Genomic DNA, 20,245 nt, shown 5'->3' on the forward strand with positions numbered 1-20,245 from the left:
TTCAGATATGCAATAACTTGTCCACAATTATATAAAGTGGTAGAACTTATTTGTGGCTGTTAAAAACTAAAATTAGTTTTCCCCTGGTATTCTACACTAAGATGTGCAGGTGAATGATGTATAACTTAATTGCATTTGTGTTCTAGACTTTTAGCATAAAATTATATTTATTGAGTCCATGAGATACTTACTGAACAGCATAATAATAGCAGTTAGCACTAACTATTCTCTTTTGAACCGAGATCTTAAACACTTTGGCTTTTTTGTGTGTATAGTGCTGGGGATTGAACCCAGGACCTTGTGCGTGCAAGGGAAGCACTCTACCAACTGAGCTACAACCCCAGCCCAACATCTTAGCCTTGAAAGCAAGAACATGAAAACTAGCTGAAGGTATAAACAAATTAATAAAGCTGTCCACAAAATACCCAGTTGGATCATAGAAGCATCAGAGACACATGTTCAACAGTGTGTCCAACCTAACTTGAAGAATTCAAGAAATAGAGCCCAGGCCTGGCTACTTGCAATCAGCCATTTGTCCCTCCCTCTGTTAGGCCTTCTTGCTTGACCAGTGATGAGCAGAAGCTGAATTACAGACTTGGCCTTCTCTGCAGGCCCCTTGTATGTCAAAAAGCAGCTGATTTATCCTTCAGATCTGTGTACTAAATGAAATCATCCAGATAAACAGATGGCCTGGTCAGGGTGGTATTTCACAGCAACACGTGTTTGTTTGAATAACATGGTCATAAACCTTTCACTCTGGGTCTAAAATTAAGTTGTGGCTTTTGAATGTTACCTGGGGCTACAAAGGAGAGAGCATTCAAATGTCAAATTTATGGTTTTGTTTCATCAGTGAGTTCTACATAATTTTCTATATAAATTTATAAGAAAACTTAAAATATGCCCTCTTTGGATATATATGCATGTGGGGGTCATTATATATAAAAATCCAGTCTTAATAATTCTTATTTACAACTTAATGGACAGATTAGTGCATGGGTTTATACTTTAGCCAATAATACACTTCTCTGCCTAAACTAAAATGTACATTCTGACACAAAAATCAAGCCAGAACTTTAGGATTCACTCTGCAGTAGAGTTACCCGATTGTTCCTGTAACTGAAAAAACCAAGAGGAGAAGGGAAAGACACATTCTGCCCTGAGTGGCAATCTGATGTCACAGCTATGAATCTTGAGACCATTCTTCTCAGGAGAGCCAAGGATGATACAGGTGGAATGGAGCACTCAGCAAAGGTGGGCCAGGATGAGGAAGAACAGAAATTGAGTCAGTAATGCAGTTCTGAACAATTTTCTTTTCATATTTTCAGAAAATAAGATTGAAAATTTTGTCCTATTAGAAGCACATACTATTATTTGAGACATTCTAATAAGCCCCATTCTATTCTTTGTGTTTATGCACCTGTCCCCTATACCAGTAAAAGGAATGGCCAGGTTGTAATAGCTGATGCAGGCATTATGGAGATCATTTTCTCTTCCTTATTTACTATTATGTTAATACTTTTATAGACCTTTTATTTTGAGATCATTTGTAGATGCATATGCAATTGGAATAAATGACATGGAATTCCCACATGCCTCAATAGTAACATCTTGAAAAATAGTAGTATTGGTAACAAATAAGAAGTTGACAAATGAGTGCTTTACTTGCACTGATTTGTATGTTCGTTTGTGTTTTTATCAATTTTATTATATGTATAGATTCGTGTGACCACCACGGTCAAATGCAAAAACATTTCTCATAAGGATCCCTCATAGTCTCCAGCTACAGAGCTGCAGCCAGCATCCCCTCACCCCGTCCCTATGCCCAAGAACCACTCATCAGTTCTCCAGCACTGTGCTTCTGCTATTTCAAGAATGCTACAAAATGGAGTCATTTTTATAGTTTGTAATCTGTAAAATTATAGAATACAGTATGCAATCCTTTGAGCTTGCCTTTCCTACAACTCAGTCTATTTTCCTGAGATCTAACCATGGTATATTCATGTTGTAGCAGTGCCATTTGACTGTTCACTCCAGGGAAGGGTAGGTGGCTGGGCAAACTGTAGCTTGTTTATTAATAAGGCCACTATCAACAATTGTGTACAGGTTTGGGGCAAATCTATGTTTTCCTTTCTCTGGAATAAATGCCCAAGAGTACAATTGTCAGGTTTTATGGCAAGGGTATACTTAGTTTTGTAAGAAACTTCCATACTATCTCCCAGAGTAGCTGCACCATCTAACATCCCTACCAGCAATGTGTTATACTGTTTTTATAATAATCAAAGGAAATTTCATGCATTGTTGATAACCCAGCTCAATTCAATCTCTCAGTGAGGTCTACTTTCCCTCGGCATTTTTATCTACATTGACTACATTTTAATCTACAATTTTCTTCCCTCACTCACAGCCTTTCAATATGTAAATATTTCTTATTTTAAAATCTCATTCCAACTAAATTAAAAACAGTTGTAACTCTCATACATTGTTGATAGGACTGCAAATTAGTGCAACCACTCTGAAAAGCAGTATGGGGATTCTCAAAAACCTAGGAATAGATCCACCAAATAACCTAGCTATCCCACTTCTTGGTATTTATTCCAAAGATCTAAAAATAGCATACTATAGGGATGTAGCCCCATCAATGTTTATAGCAGCACAATTCACAATAGCCAAAACTGTGTAACCAATCCAGGTATCTGTCAACAGATGAATGCATAAAGAAAATGTGATATATATATATATATATATATCACACACATATATATATATATATATGTAATGGAGTATTACACAGACATAAAGAAGAATGAAATTATGGTATTTGCTAGTAAATGGATGGAACTGGAGAATGTCAGGTTAAGTGAAACAAGACAGACCTAGAAAGTCAAAGGTTGAATATTTTCTCTCATAAGTAGAAGCAAGTAACAAATAAGGGCGGGGGGTGGGGAAGAAAATAGGTGGGACCAGGAAATTCCATGAAAATAGAAGAGAGATCAGTGGGGTTGGAAAAGGGGATTGAGGATTGAGGAGGAGGGAGGAGGGATGGGAAGAGGGAAGAATGGTGGAATAATTCTGACCTAACTTTTATTTTATATATATATATATATATATATATATATATATATACACACACACACACACACACCACAGTGTATCTCACCTCCATATATATCCAAAATGCAGAGAAAAGAAGAAAAATAAGCTGAGGCTAGGGTTGCTAGTTTTCTCTAGTGTGCTCCTCACACAACTTGGCACAATAATTATGATCTCTAATCAGCAAATAGTTTCTGAATGATTAAAGTTGAATATTTAAAAAGTAATATTAATCAGTGAAATGTGCTGCTATTTTCAAGAATTGCCAACTTTTCCATATGAAGTAATATTATCAGTCTTGGGTCAATCTTAGGACCATTGTTATTAAGTCAGTTATTAAAGATACAACAAACTGATTATTCTATTTTATTCCCAAAATAACCTTGATGCTTTCTCTATGAAGATGTTAACCCATTAAAGAAATGATACAAAATATTGTATCAAATTTAAAGCAACAGTTCTTAGTTCAACTTCTGACTTTTATTGCTTTTTTTTTTTTTTTTTTTCTAGTTTCTTACATAATCCTCCTGGCATTAGTTGACTTAAGAGCAATGCTATGCTGGTAAATGTTTAACAACCAGATCTGTGACCTTTGCTGAGTTCCATAAAGAAAATACCCCAACTCTTCCCAATTTTAAGTCACCATTTTGAAAATGTTGAATGCACAGCTGGGAAGAGGTAAGTCCATAAGCTCTAATGAGCCAGTATGAGCTGGCTCTAGCACAAGACTCTTTGGGGACATATTAAGCTTGACAGTGTCAGTTGGGATTGTAGCTCAGCATACAGCCTGTGCCGAGCATGCTCAAGGCCTTGAGTTTAACCTTAGGACCAAAACAAAACAAAACCTAACTAGTGGAAAATGCTCCACAGGATACAGCAAAATTTAAATGAGTCATCTGCATGAGGATGCTGTGAGTTTTTGAATGATTCATTCTCCAGAATCTGTTTTGTCACCAGGAAGGTCTAATGGTTGCTTTCCCATAGTCATTTTCTATTTATGCTTCTTATTTGTGCTCAAATGTGTCTTGTACCACTTACCTCCCACCTTTTCCCAGTTAAACTCAGGAACATGTCATAACTACTCATCCGTCTTTTTCTTTTGAGGTTCTCCATCTGATTTTGTGGATATACATTTATTTTTGTTTTTGTTCACAACCCTTCCAGATTAGAAACTACATGAAGGCAGGAAACGCCTGTATTTTAATATTTCTCTCCAGCCCCAGTTGCACAGTAAATGTCCTTGGCTGGGGATTCCTGTTCAGCTCCATCTCAGTGCTGCCACCTCCTGTCTGCAGTGGGGTGACTCTGACTGCTCACTTGCCCAGGAGCTTTGTGGTGAGTGTGGAAGCTCGAGCAGCAAGCCAGACCCACATCAACAAAGTGTGCTGCACCATCTCAGTGGGGTGGGGGGCAGAGTGTAGCAAATCACTTCTTTCATTCATATTTACCAACACTTTTCTTCCATTGTTTTGTCATATTCTTACCATGAAGTCACTTATATTCTTTCAGCTCTGCAGATTTTTCCTTTCTCTTCATGTAATCTTTATTTTACAATCAAATTATACTTGTTTTACTGAAGTAAAGGGACATGAAGTGGAGTTTGTTTGTATCTTTCTTTGTTTTGTATCACTCACACAAATTGCAAAACCATATTCTCTTGGCTTTTTATCTTCAGTAGCATATAAATTCTCTGAATGTGTGTGTGTGTGTGTGTGTGTGTGTGAGAGAGAGAGAGAGAGAGAGAGAGAGAGAGAGAGAGAGAGAGAGAGAGAGGGAGAGAGAGAGAGAGAGAGAGAGAGAGAGAGAAAGAGAGAGAGAGAGGAGAGAGAGATTGGATTTTCTACCATCTGGGATCTAGAACAGAACCTGCCACATGGTAGGCATCCCACAAACATGTATAAAATGAGTGAATAAATAATCTTATGTTTGAGCCATTTTAAGAAGTAAGGAGAATTGTGCAGTGCATTCTAGAAAGAAATCCCCGAGGTCAGAGGTTTTACATAAACACAATACTTAAATGTTTTAGAAAGAAAAAGTCTTTTAATAAAACTTTAGAAAAAGTAGCAACCAAATAAATCTGAAACTGAAATAATTAAGCAGAAAAGAAGTCAATATATAATGAGATTGATCTAGGTCTTTTCCTTTATACCTTTCAGATGCTAAGTGTTCAAAGTACCAATTTTCTGAATTACCAGCTAATAGAATTTTTAAATCATCAACACAATCCTTTGCATTTATGTGGCACTTTGTGGGTTACAAAGCTGTTTCTCCTATTCTCATAATTATCATACAAACTAAAGAGAATGTGGTTGAAGGCAGGTTGTATCCTAGTGAATACAAAGGAGGCAAAGATACTGTGCCTGAGCATGCATGCTACTTCCAAGACACAGTCCTCCTTCTTCCTTAGGAAAAATAATACTAATCTCAAGGTGGACACAGACCACACAGATAAAAATCTATTTTCTCTAGCACGCTTGCAACTCAATGTGAGTATGTGATAAATTTTGGTCAATGCTTTTGAAGTGATCGTATAGACAACTCCTCTCTTTAAGGTAGGATACATTCACTTCTTTATGTCTCCCAACATCTTGCTGTCTGAAACACACATGTGACGGGTAGAACTCTAGCAGTAGTTTTAGACCATGAGGAAAAGGGCTACTTGGATGCTTATTTTATCCCCCACTGGATTTCCAATGCACTTAGCACAAGACATGGCATGTAGTATGTATATGATGCATATTGATTAAATAAATGAGTAAACATGATATCTTTTATTACTTTCTCTTCTGCCTCTCTTTTATCCTTGGAAGTGTCGGACAACTCTTCTAGGGAAGTAATAATGATTATAGTGATTTAAGGGTCTGTGTTTAACATTCCACAAATCATCTCTATCCATTTATATGATTAACTCATCTTTAGAAGCTGTAAAATTAGTTCAATGTTCCCATTAGTTGTTCTTAGGAGAGGTGGTGAGTGTGAGTGTTCATGGTAGTGCAAAAAACTCATTTAATGGATTTTTTTTAATCAGTAGAAGGATGCCAGATAAGAGATATGTAAAAACTTTGTATGAACTTCAGCAATATCAGTAAGCAAAGTTGGGGAAAGGAAGCAGAAGACCTAAGGAGACACCAAGTATGATGGATCCAGAAGGCAGTGGAAGATGATTCTTAGGAGGAAGCTGAGGTCTGCATTAGGATGAGATGCAGGTCCCAGGAACCAGCTGGGGGTGGGTTGCAGGGTACAGAGTCTGGGCTGCTACAGGTGGTAGCTTGTACCCTTGAGTTTTTATAAAAAACTATAAGTGTTATTCCGTTACTGGCAATTCCTGTGATTTCATGCTTGATTTTACTTGAAACATCATTTTTGTGATCTTTTTGTGATCTCATGCATTTCCTCAAGGTATAAACTATAGTAAAGTTTTCAGGAACCCATAGAAATACATTCTATGGCTACATAGCTTTTTTCTACAAGATCATTTAGAATATCTAAACTCCCAAACTTCCAAAGTTCCTTAACAAACTACTCAGGAGAAATAACATTAGTGCAGTATCTAAAAGGTTTGGAGGCACTTTAAACAAAGTAATAGCATATTGTTCCTAACTTACGGGTTTGAAATATAATGTTCATCCATGCCTAATAAGATATCTTGAAATATTATGCATACCCAGTCTTACCACATCCCAGATGGACTTGTTGGCTAATATTTATAAGAGATGTGTGTGTGTGTGTGTGTGTGTGTGTGTGTGTGTGTGTATTTAAAGGTGGTGCTTTTTGCAGTAGATAATGCTGAGATTTCAGCAGAGAAATTTGGTGCTAGAAATATTTACTAGAGTGCTGGCACATAAGCCAAGAGCTATTAGACTTTAATGCTTTTGTCCCTAAACTTTTTATAGTCTTTCATTTTTAATCGCTGCCAATCTGCTGATTTTATTTTAAATAGATACTTCAAAACCAAGCTTTGTCAAAACAGACAGATGTATCATTAAATTCCCTCCCAAATTACATATTAGGCAATGTCATTGTTTCATGTGCTACTGAGGTTGTTGAATTTGTTATAATCTGGAGTTAAAAAAAAAAAAAAAAAGAAAGAAAGAAAAAGAAAAAAGAGAGGCCAGAGAGCTGATTTTCAGAGTGAAAGGCACTGTAATTTGGAACTGATTGTTCTGACTGCATGTGGCTTTGTGAAATGCACTTTGGCCAAAGTGAGGGTGGCCATGGTTCTTTGTGCTCATTCTTGAGGGTCACGGTGGCAAGGTATTGTTGCAGGTCTAGTGAAAGAAGTACATCCAAAGTCTCTGGGGTAGCTTTTCTCATCTATTAATCATCTCTTTATAAAAAGGGTTGAGCGCTAAATTCATTGGATAATTATTAAGTATTTCTTTCCAATTTGGGTAGCTTTCAATTACTGCTGTACCAAATTACCAAAAGCTTACAGGCTTACAATAATACTGATTTAGCATTTTATAGTTCTCTAGATTAGAAGTCTGAAATGGGTCTGACTGTGCTCAAATTAAGGTGTCAGCAGGCCTACCTGTGTTCTGGAGGCTCAGGGAAAATTCCACTTCCTAGCCTTTTCCAGTTTCCAAAGGCTGCCTGCAGACGTTGGCTCAGTCTTCATCCCCAAAGTTAGCAGTTCAACATCTTCAGATCCTCTCTTACTTTGACCTCACTCCCATCTTTCACTTATAAGAAGCTTTGTGATTACATTGAACTCACTCAGAAAATACAGGATCGTGTCCCCATTGCAAGATCCTTAATCATATCTGCAAAGTCCCTTTTGTCATGCAAGATTACATTTTCAAAGGTCCCAGGGGTTAGGACATGGATATCTTTAAGGGAAGGGGGTTGCTATTCTGGATTCCACAGGTTATTTATCCAATGAATACATATTAAGCAATTTCTGTGTTTTGGTCAGCCTTTTTATTCCTGTGACCAAAAGACCTAACGAGAACAATGTAGAGGAAGAAAAGTTTATTTGGGTCTCATGGTTTTAGAGTTCTTGTCCATAGATGGCTGACTCCACTGCTCTGTGCCCAAGAAAAGGGGCACATCATGGCAGAAGGGTGTGGTGGAGAAAACTCAGCATGTGGCAACATGAAGACAGAGAAAGGAAGCTCTTTTCACTAGGGACAAAATGTAAACCCCAAAGGCACACCCCCAGTCACTTCCTTCCTCCAGCCACACCCTTCCTGCCAACAATCACCACCCAGTTAATCCATATCAGCAGATTAATGCACCAATTAAGTTACAACTCTCATAATCTAATCATTTGACATGTAAATTTTCTTGCATTGTCTCACATATGTGCTTTTGGGGGATACCACCTATCGAAACCATAACAAGAACCATACTAGATTTTCTTTTAGCCCAGACATCTCTATCTGGAAAGTCATCTTATTAATGAACAAGTCTAGTTAGGGGTTTCAGTACACACAAAGAAATGGAGGTTATGTTGAGAAGAGAAGCTCACCTGTCTCCCAGCAAAAGAGGCCACCAGTAATTGGAAGCCCTAACAGAGCTGAGAGCTGTGTTCATGTATTGCCCATCGCTCAACCCCACAAGGCACAGGACAGTGATGTCAGTGTTCTTTTGACTCCACAAACCCATAAAGAGAGCTAAAGCCCATAATATCAGAAATGGAAGAGAAAAAGTTCAAAAATGTAAAGCATGATACACTGTGGTTGTCATGTTTGCATTACTGCTCTCCAGGGTCAAAAATTGAAGCTAAAATATTGTCTTTAAAAAAAAATTATTATTTCAACCAAGAGATAGATTCTCAAAAACAAAACAAAAAAACAGAAATCCTTGAAATGAAGGAAATCATAAACCAAATAACTCAATGGAAAACATCACTAACAGACTAGATCACTTGGAAGACAGAACCTCAGACAATGAAGACAAAATATTTAATCTTGAAAATAAAGTTGACCAAACAGAGAAGAAGGTAAGAAATCATGAACAAAACCTCCAAGAACTATGGGACGTCATGAAAAGACCAAATTTAAGAATTATTGGGATTGAGGAAGGCACAGAGATACAAACCAAAGGGATGAACAACCTACACAATGAAATAATATCAGAAAATTTCCCAAACCTGAAGGATGAAACATAAAATCAAATACAAGAGGCCTACAGAACAAAGGCACAAAATCACAACAGAATCATACCAAGCCACATTATAATGAAAATGAATAACACAAAAAATAAAGATAGGATTTTGAGGGCTGTGAGAGAGAAACGTCATATTACATATAGGGGGAAACCAATACGGATAGCAGCAGATTTCTCAGCCCAGACCCTAAAAACTAGAAGGGCCTGGAACAACATATTTCAAGATCTGAAAGAACTTGGTTGCCAACCAAGAATCCTATACCCAGCAAAACTAACCTTCAGATTTGAAGATGAAATAAAATCCTTCCATGATAAATAAAATTAAAAGAATTTACAAATAGAAAGCCTGTGCTACAGAACATTTTCAGCAAAATATTCCGTGAGGAGGAAATGAAAAACAACAATGGAGGTCGGCAAAGGGAGGAAATACCTTAAAGGAAAAAACAATCAAAGGAGAAACCAAGTCAAGTTAAAAACCAAATATAAGCCCAAATGACTGGGAATTCAAATCATATCTCAATAATAACCCTGAATATTAATGGCTTAAATTCATCAATCAAAAGACATAGACTGGCAGATTGGATTAAAAATAAAGGCCCAACAATATGCTGCCTTCCAGAGTCTCATCTCATAAAAAAAGACATCCATAGACTAAAGGTGAAAGGATGGGAAATAACCTACCACACACATGGACTCAGTTAAAAAGTGAGGATTTCCATCCTTATATCAGATAAAGTTGACTTCAAGCCAAAGTTAGTCAGAAGAGATAAAGGAGGACTTTTCATACTGCTTAAGGAAACCATAATTCAGGAAGACATAATAATTGTAAATATTTATGCCCCAAACTGTAGAGACATGTTTAAGCAGCTCTAAGATGGTGGCTGGTGTTGGGCCATGAGGTGGTGCTTGATTAGTGTTGACATGACGTGATCTCTCATGACCTTTTGCCTGATTGGTTGATGTCTCTTCCGTGCTCTAGGTCTACGCATGTTCCTCCTTCTTTCTCCATTGGCACCGTGGTGCGTGCACCAATCGTGCTACTTAATCCTAAAATGATTGGCTACCTTGGTGTAAATAAGACATTCTCTTTACCTGGAAGAAGGCAGATCGCAGAATGAAGGACGCAGTATGCGGGATGCACCACTAAGAAGCACCTCTGATAGAAAGCACCTCTGATAGCACGCACCTCTAGCACGCACCTTTAGGATGCAGGATGCCGGATGCACCTCTAAGAAGCAGCAGTAGACCTCTAAGAAATAGCTCCTCTGAAAGCGTAGCCTCTCTGATAAGCCTAGCCTCTCTGAAAGCATAGTAAAAACAAGCAAGCCTCTCTTCCTCCAAAAGCAAGCAAGCCTATCTTCCTCTATAAACTAGCGAGCGAGCAAGCAAGCAAGCAAGCAAGAAAGCAGTCCAGAAAAAGATAATAGAAGTAGTTCATTCCCAGTCTGCCTCTGATTCCTTCCCGTGGGATTGTTGCTGCGGGCAGCAACACCAAACAATGGTGCATCCATGTACATCAAACAAATCCTTCTCAATTCCAGGAATCAAATAGACCACAACACAATAATTATGGATGACTTTAACACAGCATTGTCACCACTGGATAGATCTTCCAAACAAAAACTAAACAAACCATAGAACTCAATAACACAATCAATAACCTAGACTTAACAGACATATATAGAATATTCCATCCATCAATGAGAGAGTACACCTTCTTCTCAGCAGCACATGGATCCTTCTCTAAAATAGACCATATGTTACGCCACAAAGCAGCCCTTAGTAAATGCAGAAAAATAGAGATACTACCTTGTGTTCTATCAGATCATAATGGAATGAAATTAGAAATCAATGACAAAATAGAAAGCAGAATTACTCCAACACCTGGATACTAAATAATATCCTATTGAATGAAGCACAGATAACAGAAAACATCAGGTAGGAGATAAAAAATTCTTTGATATGTTTTGATACAACGTATCAAAATCTCTGGGACACTATGAAAGCAGTACTAAGAGGAAAATTCATTGCATGGAGTACATTCAAGAAAACAATAAAAAGTCAACAACTAAATGACCTAACATTACATCTTAAAGCCCTAGAAAAAGAACAACACCAAAAGTAGAAGACAGGAAATAATTAAAATAAGAGCTAAACATCAATGAAATTGAAACAATTCAAAAAATCGACAAAACAAAAAGTTGGTTCTTTGAAAAAGTAAACAAAATAAACCCTTAGCCACACTAATAAAGAAAAGGAGTGAGAAAACTCAAATTACTAAAATTCATGATGAAAAAGGAAATATCATGACACACTACTGAAATACATAACACAATGAGAAGCTACTTTGAAAATCTGTATTCCAACAAAATAGAAAATATCGAAGACATTGACAAATTTCTAGAGACATGTGATCCTCCCAAACTGAACCAGGAGGACATACACAATTTAAACAGATCAATTTCAAGCAATGAAATAGAAGAAGCCATCAAAAGCCTCCAACCAAGAAAAGCCCAGGATCAGGCAGTTTTACAAGACCTTCAAAGAACTCATTCCAATACTTCTCAAAGTATTCCAGGAAATAGAAAAAGAAGGGAACCCTTCCAAACTCATTCTATGAAGCTAGTATCACCCTCATACCCAACCAAGCAAAGACACATCAAGGAAAGAAAATTTTAGACTGGCATCTCTGATGAATATAGACACAAAAATCCTTAACAAAATCCTGGCAAATTGCATCCAAAAACATATTAAGAAGATAGTGCACCACTATCAAGTGGGGTTCATCCCAGGATGCAGGTTGGTTCAACATCCAGAAATCAATAAATGTAATTCATCACATCAGTAGCCTCAAGGTTAAGAATCATATGATTATTTCAATTGATGCAGAGAAAGTGTTTGACAAAATACAGCACCCCTTCATGCTCAAAACACTAGAAAAAAAGGGATAGTAGGAACATACTTCAACATTGTAAAGGGTATTTATGCTCATTTCACAGCCAACATCATTCTTAATGGAGAAAAACTGAAAACATTCCCTTTAAAAACTGGAAAAAGAAAGGGATGCCCTCTTTCACCACTTCTATTCAACATCATCCTTGAAATACTAGCCAGAGCAATTAGATCAAAATTAAAGGGATACGAACAGGAAAAGAAGAACTCAAACTGTCACCATTTGTTGATGACATAATTCTATATTTAGAGGATCCAAAAAACTCCACCAGAAAACTTCTAGAACTCATAAATGAATTCAGCAAAATAGCAGGATATAAAATCAACATGCATAAATCTAAAACATTTTTATTCATAAGTGATAAAACATCTGAAGGGGAAATGAGGAAAACAACTCCATTCACAATAGCCTAAAAAAAATTAAATACTTGGAAATCAATCTAACCCAAGAGGTGAAAGATCTCTACAATGAAAACTACAGAACATTAGAGAAAGAAATTGAAGAAGACCTTGGAAGATGGAAACATCTTCCAAGTTCTTGAATAGAATTAATATTATCAAAATGGGCATACTTCCAAAGATGCTATTCAGATTTAACGCAATTCCAATTAAAATCCCAATGACATTTCTCAGAAATAGTGAAAACAATCATGAAATTCCTCTGGAAGAACAAAAGACCCAGAATAACCAAAGCAATCATGGTCAGGAAGAGTGATGCAGGAGGTATTACAATACCAGACCTTAAACTCTACTACAGAGCAATAGTAACAAAAATGGCATGATACTGGCACCAAAATAGACAGATAGACCAATGGTACAGGATAGATGACATGGAGACATACCTATATAAGTACCGTTATCTCATACTAGACAAAGGTGCCAAAAACTTACATTGGAGAAAAGATAGCCCCTTCAACAAATGGTACTGGCAAAACTGGAAGTCCATATGCAGTAAAATAAAATTAAACCCCTATCTCTCACCCTACACAAAACTCAACTCAAAATGGATCGAGGATGGAGGATTAGACCTGAGACCCTTCACCAAATAGAAGAAAAAGTAGGTCCAAATCTCCACCACGTTGGCTTAGGACCAGACTTCCTTAATGAGACCCCCATAGTGCAAGAAATAAAAGCAAGAATCAATAAATGGGATAGATTCAAACTGAAAAGCTTTTTCTCAGCAAAGGAAACAATCAATAATGTGAAAAGAGAGCCTACAGAGTGGGAGAAAATCTTTTCCACATATACTTCAGACAGAGCACTAATCTCCAAAGTTTATAGAGATCTTAAAAATCTTTACACCACAAATACAAAGAACCCAATCAATAAATGGGCTAAGGGACTGTGCAGACACTTCACAGAAGATATACAGGTGATCAATGAATATATGAAAAAAGTATTTATCATCCCTAATAATTAGAGAAATGCAAATTAAAACCACCCTAGGACTTCATGTAACTCCAATTTGAATGGCTATTATCAAGAACACAAGCAATAATAAGTGTTGGCATGGATGTGAGGAAAAAGGCACACTCATACATTGCTGGCAGAGTTGCAAATTGATGCAGTCACTCTGGAAAGCTTGGAAAGGACCCACCATTTGACCCAGCTATCCCACTCCTTGGCCTATACCCAAAGGACTTAAAATCAGCAAACTACAGTGATGTAGCCACATCAATGTTAATAGCAGCTCAGTTCACAATAGCTAGATTGTAGAACCAAACTAGATGCCTTCAGTTGATGAATGGAGTGAGAAACTGTGGTATATATACACGATTAAATATTACTCAGCCATAAAGAAGAATAAAATCTTGGCATTTGCTGGTAAATGGATGAAGTTGGAAAATATCATGCTAAGTGAAATAGGCCAAGCACAAAAAACCAAAGGCTGAATATTTTCTCTGATAAGTGAATGATGCTATATAATGAGGGGAGGTGCTGGGGGGATGAGAAAAAGGAAGGAACTTTGAATGGTGTAGAGGAAAATGTGGTGGGAGTGCATGGGGGGACGGAAAGATGGTAGAATGAAACAAACAGTATTATCCTATGTGTGTATGTGTATATATATATATATTATATATATATAATATATATAATATGTATATGTATATATATATTATATATATATATTACATGAATGGTGTGACTCTACATAAAAGAATAAAATGAAATAAAGAAATTGAGCCAGGCACAGGGTGTTTGCCTGTAATCCCAGCAGCTCTGGAGGCTGAGGCAAGAGGACCACAAGTTCAAGACCAGCCTTAGCAACTTAGTGAGGCCCTATGCAACTTGATAAGACCCTGTCTGAAAATAAAAAGGGCTGATGTGGTATTCGTGGGTCCAACTCCCCCCCCCCCCCCAAAAAAAAAGACAATTTGAAAGTTTCAGAGAAAACATCTCTGTATGGAAACATCTGAAACCTGGTATGGTATCCTTTTGGAACAAACAGGGTGATGGAGAATATTGGTCAACTCTAGCAGTTGCCAATTGTAATCTGCACAGCTGTTAATCAGCAAACGGGACAAGGTGCAATGGAGGATTATAAAAAACAAGCAGACACACAAATAGAGAAAAAGTTGGGACTCGGTGGGCAGCACACTCTGATGGAGTATAGTGACCACGAGTCAGCTCAGCACATTTATTATATATGCTATATCATTAAAAGGATTTATCATGAGAAAGTTTCTTCAAAGCACTCAAAGTGAAGGACTAACTTCTGTGCTGTCTAATTATAGTTATCAGCTTGTGCCCATAAGTCTCTACTCCCCGGGCAGCTGGCATTTGAACTTGAACAAGAACTGAATGGCTCTGTGGCTGGCACAGAATCCCCTTTTGAACAGGGTGTCACCACAGCAACTGGGCAATCTTCAATAGGAACCTTTGCACCAAGGAATTCCCAAGAGAGGTATCACCTCTGTCTGTGGGCAGTTCAAGAACCATAATTCATTTGCCTGCTCCTGACAGTTGCCCTGATCTGGGAGTGGTGAGAAGGTGGCTGCATGGAGGAGGAGCCAGTTAGTTTTAAGCATAGACAAAAAGTAAGTCCTGCATTTCTATAGAATTTGTCATTTAAGAAGCCTGTGCATTGTTATTAGTAAATATTACTAAAGCCTTTCTTTAGTTCTAAAACTGTCCCTACTTTTGAGTGCCTTAAAATCTCCCTTTGCCACCTGAAGTTCACCAAGTGTTGGCCTTTCTTTTTTTTTTTTTTTTTTTTTTTTTGCTGAGTGCAGCAATGCTCTTTGTGTTCTTGGAACTCCTTGATTGATTCCTTGGGAGAGGTCCCTGTGGCCACAGAATCTGGTTTTCTCTTCACTTACCACCAGGAAGAGAGAGACACTTTCACATTTCCTCCAAGTTCTTTGGACCCCTTAAGCCAGTGAAGGGTCAGTGAAGGTCTCCCATGCACTTCTGTCCTCACAGATGCCTCGCCTGCCTTTGGGGACAGGCCCTGGCACTGGCCACCACTATGTAACCCATGCAGTGGCAGATTTTCTACTTCAAAGGTAGATTTGTCTTTGCTTTTCCTTTTCTCTTATTAATAGGAGAAATCAAAATTTATTTCCTGAGCTTCATTTTCAATATGTAGTGATCATTGACATTAAAAACTTTTTGAAGTATTTATCTGTGTATACATTATTCATTTGCTGAGGGCCTACTAAATACAAGACAGTGAGCTTGGAATTCTTTTAGGGCTCTATTTCTGAGTCGGAAGAAAAAGCAACACGAATAATTGGAAGAAGAGAGCACAGGTTCCAGCTGGGATTCTAGACCTGAGTTAGTTAGATGTCAGCACCACAGTGTGGCCTTGAGCAAGACCCATCCTCTCTCCTCTCTTTCTCTGTTTCCTCTGCTGTGAAAGAGGATGGAACTGGTTGGTCTCTAAGGTCCATTCCAGCCCTGGATTCAACTGAGTGCAAACCCAATGTGCACAGTTCCACACCTGCTTGGTTCAACCAGCAATGGGGTAGAAATGTTCCTTCTAAAAGAAGGCGCACTTCAAGGAGAGTGCTTCTTTACTTCCCCCAAATAAAATCCTTCCCTTCTTTTGGGTTTTGATGCAGGAATAAGAGATGGAGCCTGTTTCAAGTAAACCCAATGCAAACAAACAAAACACTTAGGTATTATAACTACAGGGTGGTAGACATTTATTTAAAAAATTAACAAAATTCATTTTTAAATTACAGTCAATCCTCACTATATAAAATTTGAAAAATAATGAGAAGCTGGTTGGGGGGCAGGATGAACTTCAGCAATAATTCCACTATTCAGAAAGATCCACCATTAACATTTCAGTGTGCTTCCTGATGGGTCCTTTATAGTTTCAACTAAAATTGAGAATATTATCTATATATCTTTGTTTGTTTTATGTAACACCATGTTGACCATAATTATAACATAGTATGTATTTGTTTTATAGGTTTAGAATCTAGTTAAAAATGTAAAGAGGAAAATAAGAATCAAACTTACTCTTTAATTCTGAGATTGAGGTAAGTTTTTGTCTTTCTCATTTTGTGTTTCTTGTTTTATTTTTCTCAAAGAGCCACTTGAGACTCTGTGCTATATCTCAGACAGAGCTGTTTCTTGGGAGATGTGTGACATTTTCCTCTTTAAGCACAGGTAAAGCAGCATGTGGTTCCTGCCCCTTGGACACTTCCTTGGCTGGCGCAGCAATTGACCTGGCATCAATTACACTGAGTGCTATTTAAGGAGGGAGGATGTGCAACTTGGAAATTAAGCCATTAACACTAAATTAAGGCCATTGCCAAGCAGCAAAGAGACCTTTTAGACACAAGTCCTCTACTCTGCCTCTCTGTTTCACACTGAGATTTGGTGGCTTCCTCTAAGTTCAGCTGAGCTGGTCAGGTAGATACCTGAACAGGTGTGCTCCCCAGGCCATCTCCCTTCCAGGTCAAGTTTCTAATCCTTTGTGCAGAGGCAGTGGGTGCCTTGCTCTGTGTTGCGATTCACAGAGAATTCACTCCCCTAAAGGAAACATTTATGGTGCATATTATTTGCATGCTTTATTAGGATCTATTTATGTCCATGCCTGTGTGTGTGTATGTGTGTGTGTGTGTGTATGTGCATGTGCATGTGTGCTCCTGTATACCTGAGGCATTTGCAGATGTCTGCAAATTATTTAAGTATTCAGCTCAATTTAGAAGGAACGCATGAGGGGATGAAAAGTCAGATATATTTTCTCTTTGAAGCTAATATCTGCTTGAGAAAGACAATAAAGTACAGAAGGGAGGAATTGTGAGTTTGCACAGGTGTGAGTAGGCATTGGTATGATGGGGTCAAAGGATGCCTATTTCAGTGTGGTTAAGAAAGGACTGAACATACATGTGCATATGACATATGCCATAGACATGACTGCTGCAGAGATCTGCAAGTGAAGAACCACAGGATGTGAGGGATGGGATTGTGCAGCTGTCTGAAGGATGAGTGACCCAGTCAGAGGGGTCTGCACATTCAAAGGTCAGGGGACAGGTATGTGCCTTTGAGGAAAGACAAGGATGCCTGCATGACTAGATAAGATCAAGCCCACCAGGACTCTCTTTCACTTGATTAAACAGGGAGGGGCAAAGAGGTCAGAAGAAGCAGGGTTTGCAGAGGGGGACTAAATTTTAAATGAGAAAGAACAGAAATATATTGACAATTATGAGTAGGCAGATTCTAAAGTAGCCTTGACTATAGGTGTTGTCCTCATGGGCAGTGGACTGGAGCAAATGAGGAAAGTGAGTATAACATCTGGGGAGAGGTACAGCTGAATGTCAGCCCAGATCTTTCCTAAGTCTCTGGCAGGTCCAGTAAAGCATTGTTACTCCAAGTGTAGTGCCTTCATTGATAGTGTCAGTACTGCCTGGGAGCATTTTAAACATAAGAATTGCAGGCCTCACCTCAGACCTGCTGAATCAGCAGTGTAACAGGTCCCAGGTGGTTCACATTCATGTTAATGATTGAGAAGCACTGCTGCATCCTACTGCCCACAAGCATGAGACTGTCTGGGCTTCTAAGTATTCTGGCAAAAGTTTTATATTCCAGGAAGTCCCCTGAGTCCTGAGCAGACCAGGATGGTTGATCATGCAACCTTCCATCATCCAAGGTACAGTTTGTGACAATTTAAACACCTGCTAGACATCACCTGTCTGCCTGCATGCAATGCCCTCAGTGGGCCCATTCTCCACCCCAGGGATGGTATCATTCCTAGTTTCAGCATTTTGTGAGGTGAAAGGACTTTGTATAAACACCTAACCAGAATTAGACCAGAGTTGTCCTAAGTCCACAGAGTGCACACCGATGTGAGAACTTGTGAGCAGGACTCCACCTGCCCAGGTCTACAAGCAGAGAGGCTCTCCCAGAACAGCAGAATGCTGTGAGGGAGGCCCTGTGGGAGCCAACTGGACTGGAAGAAGCCTTCAATCTCATGAGCTGCTTCCCTACCTCTTCAGAAACAATGAGTACGTGCAGCGGGATGTCACTAAATGGCTAGGAGTTATAACGCCAAGTGCCAACCCAGGGCCCATCCCCACTAAACAAGTCTGCCAACAGCCACACACAAAAACCCAAACCAGATGGATAGCCAGTCTGCTCTGGAGCCAAAAAATCTCCTCCCTCTCCCAAGATGGTGCATTAGGCATCTGCTGAGCTGAGATGATGGTAAAATACAGTCACAATCCAGAGGGCAGACTTCGACCAGCCCAGCACCGAGTGCTGACTGCATCCTCTCCTAGAAGCCTCCCATGGTTCTGGAAGCAGACTGGTTCACAATGGGAAATCTGGGGCTTAAAAGCAGGACAACTTAGGAAGGAATGGTACCAACATTCTCATCTGGCTGTCTCCAATTCAAAACCCACGTTCTTAACATGACTTTACTTTGTATTTGCCTTGGTCCTCCTCTCCATGCCCCTTGCAAAAACAGTCTATCCAGGGATGCATTCTCCAGCAGAGGGGCTAGCTAAGAGGGTGGCTAGCTGTTCTGAGCCAGAAGAGGCAAAAAGCAAGAAATAAATTTAAAATTTTGAAATTCCTATGATTATCTATGTTCTTAGTACCCAATCAACAGTTATATGAGGATGTGCTAGTTTTGAAAAATACAAGAATGATAATAAATATCCAGGATGATATCTAGTGCTTTATAACAGGATAGTTTACTTGTACCATGACATGCGTGTCTATCTCTGTAGCAACTTTGTGGTATACATAGAAGCCATAGGATCTTTCTTTTTACAGATAAGGAACCTGAGGCTGTCCAGTGAAAGAGGACTTTCCCAGGGTCACATAGATAAGATGTGGTCAAGAAGTCAACCCTGTGCATCCTGATGACACAGTGTGTGCTCTTTCCAAGGGACAACAACTGTGGCAGTAAAAATCAGGACACTTGGCAATGTCCAGCTCCCCGTTCCCTGCCATGGAGGAAAGCACCATGGGAAATGGAGCCTGTGACAGCTGGCATATTATATGACAGACAAGTCCTCCTTGGACTTGATTACAGATGATAGCATTTTAATGCCTATAATGTATGTTCACATGAATCCTCTCATTACACATAGCAGAACAGGGCAAGATGGTAGCCACTAGCCACAGATGGCTGTGGAGCACATGGAATATGGCTAGCTGAAAATGAGATGTGTTGTTGTAGGCATAGGACTTTCAGAGCTTCCCAAACCATGCCATGAGCAGAACTACTGAGGCAGAAGACAGGTCCTGAGGCTGAACAGCCCCATTCAGCCTGTGTCCAGCATTAGAATGGGTGAGAAGAACAAGTCTGAGTATATAGACATGCATATGGAACAGTGTGTGGAACAGTAGCTTGAGTGTGGTGTGTGGTGTGCAGAGAGAGAAAGAGAGAGAGAGAGAGAGAGAAGGTCTCAACAAGGTGAGCTATCAGAGCCAGAAGTGCCTTTTTAAAACTTGGGTCATAAATGTAAACAGCTCTCTGAATTCTGGCCATATAATTATATTTTAAATTATTCTCAAAGTCTACAGGGCTGGGTGATTTTTGTTGCTATAATGACTATGTTATTTGCCCAAATGGGGCTGTGGATGAGAAGTTTATTGGGGAAAAGGGGCTCAACTGAGCCAAACAGCA

General features: G+C 38.8%; 1 long non-coding RNA gene across 1 annotated transcript in view; it reads left to right on the forward strand.

The window, feature by feature from the left end:
* Positions 1 to 3,698: 3,698 nt before the first annotated feature.
* Positions 3,699 to 20,245, forward strand: part of LOC306638298 — a 28,004-nt gene continuing 11,457 nt past the window's right edge. Inside the window, exon 1 of the long non-coding RNA XR_013757464.1 lies at positions 3,699 to 3,768. This is a non-coding gene — a long non-coding RNA (uncharacterized lncRNA). The remainder of the gene's footprint in view (positions 3,769 to 20,245) is intronic.

The sequence above is a fragment of the Sciurus vulgaris genome (genome assembly GCF_902686455.1).
Source record: "Sciurus vulgaris genome assembly, chromosome: 10".
NCBI lineage: Eukaryota > Metazoa > Chordata > Mammalia > Rodentia > Sciuridae > Sciurus > Sciurus vulgaris.